Here is a 14,901-nt window from a genome sequence, read left to right on the forward strand (position 1 = left end):
TACACCTGCAGTTCAGAATGTAATGAAAGTTACTGATCCTGATGGAAATTCTTGGGTTCAGAAAAATAGAAGGATAAATACAGTGTCTAATAGAGTAGCAACAAGATATAAATATGAAATCCATCCATCATCTATACACCGCTTAGTCCTCATTTGGGTCACAGGGGCCGGGAGTCTATCCCAGCTGACTTAGGGGACACCCTGGACAGGCCACCAGTCTGTCACAGGGCTACATGCACAGACAAACAATCACACTCACATTCACACCTATGGGCAATTTAGAGTCACCAATTAATCTCAGCATGTTTTTGGACTGTGGGAGGAAGCGACGAAACCCATACATGCACAGAGAGATCATAAAAACGTAATGCAGATCCCGGGAAGGACAGGACATGAACCATTGATCTTCTATCTGCAAGGTGAAGTGCTAACCACCGAGCCACTGTGTAGCCCTAAGTATCAAATATTAGAAAAAATAAAAATATGTAAGTTGTGAAATACAACAGGTCATAATATTGTCAACTAGAGAAGCATTCAGAGAGCGTAGACCTCTGCCAAGGCTGCTTGTTTCCTTGTATCATTTCCGATGGAAAAATCCTGATAAATCCGCAGCGGTCGATTTGTAGTAGTATCACAATCATGTGATCATCAGCAGGCAGCTGACGTAGTGTTCACTTGTCATAGTTACTGTGACTCTGTGCCATTATCAGTGATCCAGGCTATAAGCTGCATCATTGGCAAAATCTAATCACTGGGTCCTTGTGTCATTTCTGACCTTCCTTGAAAATTTCAGCGAAATCCGTGGATCCGTTTTAATGTTGCTAACAGACAAACCAGCGCCAATTGTCACATAATTAAACACATGCGTAATGTGCACAAGAGCATGAAAATATTGCACAGTAAATGACAATATTGCACATAAAATTTTAATGCTGGATACTGAAGATGATATTCATCAGAAAATTTTGTTCAGCGTAAAGTGTGACATTTGAGTTTTTGAGTAGTTTAACAATCTCTCTATGCCATCTTCATCTTTTATCGGATCAAGTTTATTTTTACAGCACATTTTAAACAACCCAAGTTAACTGCTTTAAAAAAATGCAAAAAGCAACTTGTATGTAAAAGAGAATGAAATAGTTTAAAATATTAAAACATGGCAAAACAGGATAACCAACAATAAAATCAAGTCTAAGATAATACTAATATAAAATTTAGAAATGATTTGAACTACTAAAAGACATTGAAAAATAATGAGAATGAATGCAGTGCCTAATGGAGTAACAACAAGAAGATACATTAGAAAAAAATGAAACTAGCAACTTAAAAAAGTAATTCAGGTAAAATAAAACTAGAATACTAAAGGAAAAAAACTAATATTGGATGATGAAGGTTATGAAATACTGCACAGCACACTAAGATATTCTGCAAACTAAATACTGCATGTGACACTGAAGCTGACATTGAGCAAATAAAGTAATACTGTGAATGAAGTTCATATTATTGGTCAGTATCTTGTGTTTCAAATGTTCTTCCTGCAGAGTTGGGAGAAGTTGTACAGTTTTTGAGAGTTGTTTCACAAACTTTCTCTGCCATGACTTCATCTTTTATCAAATAAAATACATTTATTTAGCACATTTAATGCACCTTAAGTTTACCAAAGTGCTGTGCATAACATCAATCAGGCAGCAATTAGATAACTGCAAAAAGCAGTACATTTGCAAAGGGTTATAAAATTGTGTAAAATATTAAAATGGCACAAAACAACAATTAACAAGATAAAACTCAAAATACTGTTTTCTATTTAATCCTTTCTGCATTTAAATTTTTATTTTGCACTTTTGTCTCCTTTGTAAAGTGTGTATGAGTATTTTGAAAAGTGCTATATAATTACAATGTAATGTTATTATGAATTTCTGATAAAAAATAAATATAAAATACTATATATTAATACAATTAAGGGCTGTTTGTCTTGAGATGTTTCTTCAAAATGTTAATGATTGCAAGAGTAAGGCTATTGCAAAGCTTTGACAAAAGTTTTTTTTTTTTGCAGTCGGTACAGTTGAGCTGCTTTTTTGCAGTAATAGTAAAAAGTGGGCTTAACCGTCAAGCCATATATAAAGTTTGGTGTTTTGCAGTTTGTCTCCCATCGTCAGAGTCTGCTACTAAAAAATCCACCTGTCTTACTGTTAAATGAATGTGACTCGTTAAGAACCGCATAGAAAGCCGGTATATCCGTGAGAGAAATGTGGGAATCCTTTGAGTCATATAAGCTCCAGTTACAGCTGAGTGGATGAAAATGTTCCATAGAGTCTACAGTGTCAGACAGGAAGCCTCAGGGCTGTGAGATACGAGTAGATTTACTCTGTGGATAAGAAAACGTTCTGATTGGTAATTGGACTCAACTAGTATGAAGAGTGAATTCCTGGCTCGCGATTCTGTGGAAGTTCGGCTTAGGAAGAGTTTGAGGTTGTTCGTACGAACTCTAAGCTTCATTACATCGATCTTGTTCCTCGTTTTTACACATTTCCATTAAGATGTGAGTGAAAAATACTTTTTGTACCACTGCTCAATTACAAATTAGACAGTGTTCCTGAGTTATTTGAAGTTCAAAGGACTTTTCATTAAAGGGAGGAATTCGGGTGGATGGATGAGTCAACAAAACATCTGATTTTCATCTTAATCATAATAACAAAACTTCCTTTACCTTAACAAAGTAGTCATATTAACCCCCACAGCAATAGTTCCCCTAACTTTAACCCTCTAAACCGCAAATATGGTGGTGTTTTTACCACTGTAATGCAGTATAAAGTCCTGCACCTCTGTGGAAACAGAACGACCATGACTAGAAGTACTGAAAACTCAACAAAATAATCTGTGCAGTATGACACCGTTAGAGTGACAAAAAAAGAAAAAAAAAGAAAAAGTTGACAATTTGAAAATTGAAAAAACCTGGAATCATCATGTACACCATTTAAAAATGCCCACAAGTGTTACCAATACTAAAAAAAAATGAGACTTTACACACTATAGATATTTTACTAATGACATTATTAATTAATTTCCATACTTATCTACTCCATGTAAATACAACCATGGCTAGAAAGAGAGAGAAGTCAAAAATGTATTTCGTGCACATTTGCCAAGTCATGATGTCATAAACTGAAAAAAACTACAAAATAAATTATCTTAAAAGTTCACAAAATGTTAAAAATGTAGAATCAGCATGTCCAATATTTTTCCAAGTGCCTACAGGTGTTACCAGTACTGGATAATTGATGACTGTACATTTAATAGATATTTTACTATTTATATTTCTAATTTGCTTCCGTAACTATCTACAATCTGCTGAACACAGCCTGCAGTTCAGCTGAAAAATTCCTGAAATTTTGCCAACATGACTGTTGGTCACAGTTAAGTAAAAATAAAGTCACAATTGCTTCAGGGATTGCTGAATTTCTTGTCTTTTGCAGAATGTGATTAAACCAACCAATTAATTTTTGGCATTTTTTTTTTTAAAATAAATGAAACACGTAGAATGAAATGATTTAAGTAAAAAGTCACAATGTATACTTGGCTGAGGACCATTGGAAAGGTTAAAAACCAATGATTGTCTCTGTTTTTACAATTTCTAGGTCTTATAAACAGTCTAATTTTGGTGATTTTGTAAAGGCAACTTGTTTTTAAAAGCTGCTGGTGGGTTTTAGGGTTCAGAGATTAAACCAAACTGAATCTTTTTATGAATACTCCTAACCAGACCTTAGCCATTGCATTGCCGTGTCATAAAACCGATTGATTGTTTAACAGTGGTTTTGAATATAATGATGCAGAGAAACTGGTGATGTTGAACAGACAAGAAAATAAACTTGTGCCATGCTACAGGACACAGAAAAACTCCATATTTTGCAGTTAAACTTTGAGGACTTGTGGCGTCGTACAACTTTTATACCCATGAGTGAGGACAAACCTTTGCTCCTCTTCATTTTTCGCTTGTCTTCGCTGATGTACATGAGAGCGTGTTGTTTGAGAATCATTGCTTTGATTAACGACGGACACACTGGCGCGTTTGTCACGACTGATGCATCAACAGATAAATCAAAATCTTCATTATCCACCCCCAAACTTACAGAGTACTTACTTGCACTAAGGGGCTGCATCGCTTCTGTTATTAGCAGCAAAATCAGCTTCATTAGGATTAGTTATCTACTTTCTTTTACACACTATGCTGCTCTTTCGGCCTTCATATTTTCTCTGTGTCTGTCTCTCAGGAAGAAACCCACTTGGCTTCCTTTCAATTGTGTGTTTTTAATCCAATTAGTTTGTTCATTTGAAGCTGCGACGAGCTTTGAGATGTAAAAAAAAAAAAAGAGAGATGATGCTGATGCCTCTCACCATCAAGAACCTGGCAACCTGTGTGTGTGTGTCTTTGTAGTTTGTGTCTTTGTAGTGTGTGTTTGAAGTGTGTGTGCCTGTGTGCACCTTGTGTTTTTTTCTTCATTTCCAGCCATCACTGTCATCCATTTGCGCTGCAGTCACCATGGTGTATCTGAACGTGTGTGTGTGTGAGATCAGGAGTGAAGTGGAAGGAGGAGTTTCTTGAGTGGAGCTTTTCAGGGTAGACAACATAGTTTTGCACTTTGAAGAGCACACACACACACAAACTGTACACAGACTTGTCATGCTAGTCATTTTTTAATGATGGCACTACAGGCAGGAGGAAGATGCACTGAGACTGCATGTCAAAGCCACAATAAAAAGCAGCACACAGACTCTTTAATTGGTTAATTAATTTGATTTTCTTGCAAAAAAATCAGCTCAACGCTAATTTGCCAAGCTAATAATCTAAATTATACTGCGTCACATGGAGAATAAACAATGCAAACATGCCCATTAGCCCAACAGAAATACACTGAGAGTCGTGGACATGGAGCTATATTTGTCGTATTTTTTAAATCTAAAAGTGCTTTGGAAAATAGAATTTATCCTTACTTGTTTGTTTGTTTTTATTCTAAGAGCATACACTGTCTTCCAAATGAGATCACGGGAACTTGCCTTCCTGAAAGTGTTTTCAGAAAAATGAAAACGATGAGTGACCCAGTGTGACTTCAAAAAATACTTCCAGAAAAACTTGTTTCATAGTCAATTTTAAGTCATCATATTTTAGTCAAGTCACTATTACAACACTAAAAATGATTAAAAATGATATTACAAAGTTAGCTATTGGGGTTAGGACTCTATAGTGTTATTAATGATGTCATCTTAGCTGACTAATTAACATATTCGGCAATAAGACCCTATAAAAATCTAAAACAAAATACTGCTTTATCTGACTATAATACACTTTAAGACTGAGATCCTACAGTGTTATTAATTTTGGACAATAACTAATGCAGTAATACAGCTACAGCTTTATGAATTAAGATACTTCATCTAACTGATATAAATATTCAGGCTCTACAGCATTAGTAATTATGAAGATTAAATTTAAGGTGCTCTAAAGGGAATGATAAAATCCATCTGTAGGCATGAATACGTCTTCTAGTGACCATAGATGGTACAGAGTCTGTGTCTGTGGAGGTTCTAAGGCTGGTTGATTGGACCAGCTGCAGTTGGGAAGAAACTGTTCTTACGTTGAGAGGTTTTGATAGACTGCAGCCTCTTGCTGGAGGTCAGTGTTTAAAAAAACAAGATATCTGAGGTGGAATAGATGGACTTTCATCTATGCTGCTCGCCTCAGTGTTCTGCAGGCTGCTGCAGCGGTGTAGCACATGGTGACGGAGGCAGTGAGGAAGGATTTACATTATCGTGGTGTAAAAGTGAACCATTATTGCAGGATTAACTCTTTTAGCTTGTACATCCTCTGCTGGGATACTTCTTGACGTACTACTCCCAATAGGAAGTAAAAGGACTGCGTTGCTTCTTAAATCTGCAACCACCTGAACTGTTATTATAACACTGAGCTTCAAGGTTCATCCTGATTCTTTGCAAAGGTAACAAAACTGTGCATAGCAGCACCTAAAGCGCTCTAATTTGCACGATGTAGAAAGAATATGTGGAAAACTGTCAAGATCACATAGGAGAAGTCTTTGGGCTCAGTAAGCCACCTGTTCTATGACTGTTGATTCAAATTCTAGTATAAAGGCATTAAAAAAAGAGTGTGGTATCAATATTCTCAACAAACTCTCAACTGTGTTTACTCAGGATGTCCAATCAAAGCAATTTTTAAGTGATTGGTATTGGCACCAAACTTTAGCCCAATCTTTTGACACCTGCGGTCACACAAGTGTTGCAAATTTGAGTAATTTCTTAAATGAATGCAGCACTAATCAAAATTTGGCGTACAAATTGACCAAACTGGATGCTTGTTTCATGCTAATGTTGCTTTTTAAAGTCACAGACATGTGTTACAGGCTGCAAAACTGCGTTTGAATATGTCACATGGATATAAAAATGCTATTAAACTTTATCTTGGCTATATTTAATACATTTGTGTTTGCTGGAGGTCATTAAGCATCACAGAAGTCTTTGTCATGGTGCCCCTTTATTAGCTAAACCCCTGAGATGCTCTGTTCTTGCCAACACAAAACTGCCCACCTCCTCTGGTCGCTAGGGTATTAAGCACCTATAGGCTCAATCAGGTACTACAGCTAATCTACAGTACGGAGCGTGTATTATTTAGGAAAGTAGCAACAGCAGATATTAAATATTAAATGATCAGATTGGGGGCAAAAATTGTTGATCAGAACATCCCAAGTCTTCACTCTTCTGAAATTAGACGTCACATTTTTTGTAACAATAGACAAATCAAATTAAAAACAAAGAGAGGTGTTGCTTTTACATGCATTAGGGCAATTTTACCATAGAATGCATCATGTTTTTAAGCTTTTTTTGGCTCTTTAAATCAAATTTTTATCTCATTTCTTTTACTGAGATGAACTTCCTGTTTTTTGTACGCTATAGAAAATGATACCTCTTTTTAGGAGGTACACACGTGGACAAAATTGTTGGTACCCCTCAGTTAAAGAAGGAAAAACCCACAATTCTCACTGAAATCACTTGAAACTCACAAAAGTAACAATAAATAAAAATTTATTGAAAATTAAATAATCAAAAACAGCCATTACTTTTGAATTGTTGATTAACATAATTATTTAAAAAAACAAACTAATGAAACAGGCCTGGACAAAAATGATGGTACCTCTATAAAAGATTGAAAACTATTTGACCAGAGTGACATGATTAACTCAGGTGTGTCATTTAATTGACATCACAGGTGTTTCCAAACTCATAATCAGTCAGTCTGCCTATTTAAAGGGAGACAAGTAGTCACCCTGCTGTTTGGTGAAAAGGTGTGTACCACACTGAACATGGACAACAGAAAGCGAAGGAGAGAATTGTCCCAGGACATCCGAAAAAAATTATAGACAAACATCTTAAAGGTAAAGGCTATAAGACCATCTCTAAACAGCTTGAAGTTCCTGTGACAACAGTGGCTCATATTATTCAGAAGTTCAAGACCCACGGGACAGTGGGTCTTGAAGAGGAAAATTGACGACAAATTGAAGAGACGGATCATTGGAATTGTATCCAAAGAGCCCAGAGCAACCTCCAAAGAAATTAAAGGTGAACTCCAAGGCCAAGGTACATCAGTGTCAGATCGCACCATTCGTCGTTGTTTGAGCCAAAGTGGACTTCATGGGAGACGACCAAGGAGGACACCACTGCTGGAAAAAAACTCATAAAAAAGCCAGACTGGAATTTGCAAAAATGCATGTTGACAAGCCACAAAGCTTCTGGGAGAATGTCCTTTGGACAGATGAGACCAAACTGGAGCTTTTTGGTAAGGCACATCAACTCTATGTTCGTAGACTCAAAAACCAAGCATACGAAGAAAAGAACACTGTCCCTACGGTGAAACATGGAGGAGGCTCAGTAATGTTTTGGGGCTGCTTTGCTGTATCTGGCACAGGGTGTCTTGAAAGTGTGCAAGGTACGATGAAATCTGAAGACTATCAAGGCATTCTGGAGAGAAATGTGCTGCCTAGTGTCAGAAAGCTTGGTCTCAGTCGCAGGTCATGGGTCTTCCAACAGGACAACGATCCAAAACACACAGCCAAAAACACCCAAGAATGGCTGAGAGAAAAGCGTTGGACTATTCTAAAGTGGCCTTCTATGAGCCCAGATCTGAATCCCATTGAACATATGTGGAAGGAGCTGAAACATGCCATTTGGAGAAGACACCCATCAAACCTGAGACAACTGGAGCTGTTTGCTCATGAGGAGTGGGCCAAAATACCTGTTGACAGCTGCAGAACGCTCATTGACAAATACAGAAATCGTTTAATTGCAGTGATTGCCTCAAAAGGTTGTGCAACAAAATATTAAGTTATGGGTACCATCATTTTTGTCCAGCCCTATTTCATTAGTTTGTTTTTTTAAATAATTATGTTAATCAACAATTCAAAAGTGATGGCTGATTTTGATTATTTAATTTTCAATAAATTTTTATTTATTGTTACTTTTGTGAGTTTCAAGTGATTTCAGTGAGAATTGTGGGTTTTTCCTTCTTTAACTGAGGGGTACCAACAATTTTGTCCACGTGTGTAAATGCACTTGAATTCAAGGCCTGAAATTTAAAAATAAACAGCACATGAACTGGTAGTCAGCCATGTCTTCCAGGTTATTGTACCTTTCAGTGGCTTCTCGTTCCTGAACACACATACATTCTCATGCTCTTGAATGCCCACAGGAGTTTGATTGAACAATGTAATTAGTTGTAATTAACACTCATTAGAATTGTTAAAGAGCCCCCCTGTGGTGTCAGGCTGCAGGTGTGTGTCTGACAGAGTCAAACACCTACACACATAAATATGCATTCAGACACAACCTCAGCAAGAGAACAACTGCTGCAGCTGTGGCCTTGGTACCTTTGTTTCTAATACATGTTGACAGTGTTGCTATTTCTGCACCGAATCACTGCTGACTTCTTCAGAACCAGTGCTTCTATGGGATACCTGTGGCACATTGGGTGAATGCACTTCAGCCAGTCTGGATTGTTTTAGCTGCATATAATTGCAATATAATACCACAACAGTGTTTCCCCTGGGTTGAAATGGCTGTGAGGTGGTGGGGTGTAGGCAAGTGCCGCAGGCGCGAAGCAACTAGGGGGGTCCGGGGGTCCCTGGAAAAATTTTGAAAATCAAGATGCAAAACGGGGCATTCTGGCACAGTTTGGAGCACATTTTGTTGTATTTGTAGCCATTTCCAAAAACTAAATTCAATAAAATTTTCATGTTTCTTTTCTAAAAATTAGTGATAGGGAGAAAATATGACAAATATAAACCCACTTGTCCTTGCGATCAAAACTTGTCAACTAGTCCAGTCTATTATATTCTGGTCAGATTTCCTCAAGCCATTCCAAAATGTCACATCAGTTCTTATTACAAATTTGAAAAAGATGACAAAGGACTTGAATCTGGAATCAAGTGGTGACTTTTACTTTTTTTCTAAAAACAACTACATGTTAGGTACCAAATTCCCACTTCATTTTTATTTACAATAAAAAGGTTATGTTATGACCTTCATTTTACTTAAAAATGTGAAAGAAAACTTCAACTCTGGGTTAACAACTGGTTTTCTGAAGGAGTTGGTTCTGTTTTCAAAACTGTTACCTTTTTGAACACAGAACTAGAATTTGAACACAGAATTTGTTTTGCCATTGAATGATATAATTTCGGGCACTCTATAAATCATTTTATCAAAAGAAACTAGGAACTTTATATTCCGTTGAAATCATTTGTCTCGTTCGTGAGAACGGGTTTTGTCGTGCCTAAATGTTTTAACGGGAGCCATTTTTGCAGTCACTGTCAATTCGTATCGCCGCGGACAACAAAACGGTAAGCAAACTCAGTAAAGGAAGCGAGATCGATGCCTACACTGCGTTGCTCACTTTATTTTGATGACATGCGATAGTTTTGATACTTAATTTGACATATGTCTGTGATACACACCTGCTTTTAGCCCTGAAAAACGAAACGACGGCGCGGACCAGTGAGGCGGCAATGTCGGCAAAATTGCAATGAGGCGGTGGCCTATACCAGCGAGGCGGCCCGCTTCATCGGTCATATAGGAGGGGAAACACTGCCACAATATTTGGACAGTGAATGTATTCAGGACCTGATAGTGGACAACTCCTAGTATTTATATACTTTATGCTTTCTTTCACTTTGGGAAACACTAATATTTGACATTTTTCATCACTTTGTGATGCACCAAAGACCAAATAACTAGCCAATTAATTGAGAAAATAACTGTCGGATTAATCAATAATGGAAATAATCCTTAGTTTCAAAACTAGTTTGAATTAAAAGCATGTTAATGTAATTTCTGTATTCTTTATTATTGCACCTGCTCATTCTTGTCAATCTCTCATACATTTTCTTAATTAAGTAGCTCTTTTCATATTCAGAATATTTTTTCACTTATTCTTTAAAAATAAATTGTATTTGATTTGATCTGTATATAAATACTTCCTGTTTTTTTGTGGCAGTTGCATTTTTATTCTTATTAAGTATACTAACAAGGGCTGCATAATATATAATGTCAGTGTTAAGTATTGCAAAATATGCACGCGCAGTGCTACATTGCAGGAAGTGTAATGTGAAGTAAGGCAACTTAGCTTAAATGTAACCTTGATTTTTCTTTTCACGCTAAATTTAATACGATTGACTGTGATATTGATGCTTAACATGAAAACTTTGCTCATAGAAACTGGCACATGTAGGTAAAATTATTTTTCGGCCGATGTAAAAACCTTAACTCACTCTTTTTAAGGTAACGCTTAGTCGCACATCTGTCAGACTTGCTGCACTGCAGTAACTGAAGGGAGACTAGAGGCTTCTCTGTGCACAGCTGCCTGCTAGCTGCTGCTGTAGCCTGCACGAGGCGTTTAAGGAACATCGATATTTGTCAGTAAGCAGATGTTTAGCAAGTGAGTGTATTGGGTGCCATTTTGTTTATATTTTGCTCTGAATTCAGGTGCAGAAGTTTAGAGTCTTGCTTTGATGCAGATTTGTGCATTTGCAGGAATGTAGCAGAAGTGAAAATCTGTAAATAACTGTGATAAACAGGATAATCATGACCTCAGTATTGACCAAAATAATTGTGATAGATCATCTTGACTATAGTCATGCAGCTTTAGTCAGTTTTACAGAAAGATTTCAGCTACAGAAAGGAGGAAATTGACCAGAAGACAAGTTTTCAGTCTTATAATTGTTGTGAATAATTTGTTTAACCATTTAAATCAACACTACGAAGCTCTGTTTTATGAGTGTAATGCCTGATCTGAATGCGGTCTGAAGCAGAAGCACTGTTTCAATGTCGATTGTCTTTTTTGAAGCGTTTTTAAAGCACTATTTTTTAACTTTTTTGGCAGGTGTGCCCCTCTACAAAATCATCCTAATTTATTTTAGACTGATTGATTCTTTCCGAATAGAGTCTTTTGAGTTATCCACCTAAAATGTCTGTGTTTTTTTCATACTGCAGTAAATGTCACAGAAAAACAAAATCAAACACCATCAGAGCCCTGATATATCTTTCTATTTCTTGTGTGTAATTACTTGACAGTCAACTTCATTCTGATTCTGTCTCCAATCAGCTGCCTTTCGATTCATATTTACACAAAGTCGATATCAATGCTTTGGTCTAACTCCTAACAAGAGAGCTAGAATGACTATTTCTGAAAATGTCAAACTTCTCCATTAACTTGCAAAGACCTTTTTTCATTATAGATCCTCTTGCTCTCATGTGAAGCCTATTTGTACGTGAACTTGATTCAGGTACCCTCATAATGAATTTCCTTTAAAGTTAAATAGGATTTCAGTCTGCTGCATGCTGAAGCTAATGAATTACTTGGGGGGGGGCTGCTTTGACTTTCAGAAATGAATGAACGTGTCACATTGATGCATTGTTTGGTTAAATTTACCTGAGATCCCCTCAGGGTTTCACCACCTGAGACAGTCTGCAGCGGATTTTCATTTTATTACTAATAACTTTCCCACTTGAAATACTGACGCTGGTGATCACTGGATATTTTGGAATATTCAACAAGGCAGTTTATGAGAATGAGATTTTTTAGTTTCTTTATCTTTTTCTGTGTCACTGTAAAACTGTATGTTTTTAGTAGTTTTTCCCTGCAATTTTTTAAACAAGGTTCAAGATAATCTTTATTATGCAGTACAGTCACAGTGGTACACAGTTTCATCACACTGTAAAACTGCAGTAGAGTAAAAACATGAAAATAAAATAAGAATAAAATCATCTGTGAGAGACACAAGAAATATTATCATAAAATAAAATAGATTAGAATATTAAAATTAGCAGTGAGAGACAAAAGAAATATGATGATTAAACTAAATTTTAATCAATAAGAAATATAAAAAATAAAATTCATCTAGAAAAATAAAATCATCATCTGTGAGAAAAAGAAATATGATAATAAAATGAAATAGAATAGAAATAAATAAAGATTAAATTTCAGCACACTCTAAAGCCACAGTGGCCTAGAAAAATGATAAAATAATAATAAAAATGAATAAAATTGAATGGAACAAAATAAAATGGACTGAAAATAATAAAATCATCGTCCGTGAGAGACAAAATGCATACGATAATAAAATGAAAAAAAAATTAAAATGATATAGCTCAAAATGAATAAAATAATGTCATAATAATTCATACTGTTATTAATAATATTATTATTGATATTACAGATAATATATTCTAGTCTAGTCTAGTAAAATCACAAAAAGTTTTTTTTAAATTTTCATGTTACCTATCAAAAGCAAGGCAAAACTGTGAATAATGTCAACATAAAAAGCAATATTTTTACACATAGTAATTCATTCTTTTACAATGCATGTGTCAGGCAACGGGGTGTGTGAACCCATGCAGCAGACACAGACAGCAGGATGAATTAATAATGATTTAATTAAATTGAAGGTAGATCAAACAGAAATTCATCTTAAACAAGTCAGTAGGGAAGAAAGCAGGAGGGGAACCTAAACTGAATTTAACCAACTAAAGGAGGAGCAGGGGGCCAGGGTAAAACCTATAAAATAAAACAGAACTAACTAGACAAAGGACGGACCCGAAGGCCGAGGTAAAACTAAGCACAGAGCAGATGGAGCCAGCGGAGAATGCAACGATGACTGTGAACTGGCAACAGGGTCCAAGGAACAGGGCATGGCGAAGGTAATCCGGGGGGAAAAACTGAGTCCAGAGTGTAATAAACGGCAGGCGGTGAAACGGCGAGTAGTTGGGGAAGTGGAGCAGCGGGGAGGTTCCTTCAATGGTGCAGCGTCGGAGTAGTGGAGAGCGCCAGGCTTTATGCGGTGCTGATTGTTAATTTCTCCCGGCCGCGCTTCTCTGCACAGCCGTTCACCATCAACTAATGAGCCTGCTTGCTGCAGCCACAGGGGCGTGACAGTATGACTGTAAATTACATGTTTTGACTCTATTTAAATCAGCTTTAAATATCAGAATCAGAAATACTTTATTGGCCCCAAGGGGAAATTGCTTACGTTGCAGTTGCTCCCATTCAAAGTCTTAGAAATTCAAACAATAAACAAAGTGTATCTAGATGGACATAAGATACGATAAGATCAGCAAAAGTAGAAGCATTTGTCCTAAAATGTAAACATAAGTAGAAAAGTATGAGCATAAAGTATAAAAATGTGCATCTTACTAAGAAAATAGAAGTATATACTATATACTTCTATTTTACATTACACTATATACTATATAGTGTAATGTAAAGTAAATTGTGTTATTGCACATTATTGAGTCTCAGCTCAGGATGTAAATATTAGTATCATCTGCAAAATATCATAATTTTACAGATATTTGCTGTTATTTCCACATTTTTTTTTTTTTACAGTTTTGGATGCTTTACCATATTTAACATCTTTTTTAGAGCATCTTTGCTGCTAGATTGTCGCTGTTTTTTTGCAGGATCTTCTTTTTTTCTCTTTCCGTCGGCGTTCATTTCAAGTGTTTCCAAGGTCAGACTTAAACGGCGGTGAACTCTAGGAAGAGCCAAGTGGTCGACAATTTCAGATGCAAGCGAGCCAGACATCACAAAGGCTGATCGCTGTGAATACAAGCCTGATTGTGTAGCGTTTGTAAAAAGAAAAAAGAAAAAAAAACGAGGACAAAGAACATCGCGCTGGTGTGACATGGATTTGATGTCAGTATTCCTTTTGTGAAAGAGAATTATGGTTATGAGCTTCCTTTTCATGGAAAAAGTGCGTGTGCCGCTGTGTGTCTGCATGCCGGGGGGCAGGACCGAGAACAGACGGACCCTCATGCTTTTGAAATGACAACTGATATCTGATTCAGATATTCTACCTTCGTTGGGAATATAATGAAACTAACCGGTGTATAGAGAATGGATGGATGGATGGCATGTGTGTGTGTTGCACTGCAGCCCAGAAGTGGCCCAGACTTAATTAGCCGTCTCTTGCCAGACACTGATTGCGGATCCATGTGTCTTGATTAGAGGATCTGCAGTGTTTTCTCACATATGCACACTCATGTAAGGAACAGAGATGCACCTGAAGCTCTGCTCAAGTTTGGAGCGTTTGATAAACTAAAACAGAGGTAAGAAACCCACCTACCGGAGAGCAAAATTCCAGAAAAACACCTGTTACAGAAACATTTTTTCACGCTTTTTTGGTGAAATATTACCAAACATTACTGCCAGATTTGCCATAATTCATCGCTTTAGTTCTCCTGAGACAGTTCAGGTGCACAAATATGGACTTAGTGGAGTTTGTAGGCCATTAATTTTCACTGTCTATACCGTGAGCTACATTATTTACCCCTTGTGTTGATGCCACCCACGTA

The 14,901-nt window shown here is 36.7% G+C and overlaps 1 protein-coding gene across 1 annotated transcript in view; it reads left to right on the forward strand.

The window, feature by feature from the left end:
- LOC110950992 (copine-8) overlaps positions 1-14,901 on the forward strand; it is a 138,994-nt gene that overhangs the window by 61,507 nt on the left and 62,586 nt on the right. The window lies entirely within an intron of this gene.

This window comes from Acanthochromis polyacanthus, chromosome 1, assembly GCF_021347895.1.
Source record: "Acanthochromis polyacanthus isolate Apoly-LR-REF ecotype Palm Island chromosome 1, KAUST_Apoly_ChrSc, whole genome shotgun sequence".
In the NCBI taxonomy this organism is placed as follows: domain Eukaryota; kingdom Metazoa; phylum Chordata; class Actinopteri; family Pomacentridae; genus Acanthochromis; species Acanthochromis polyacanthus.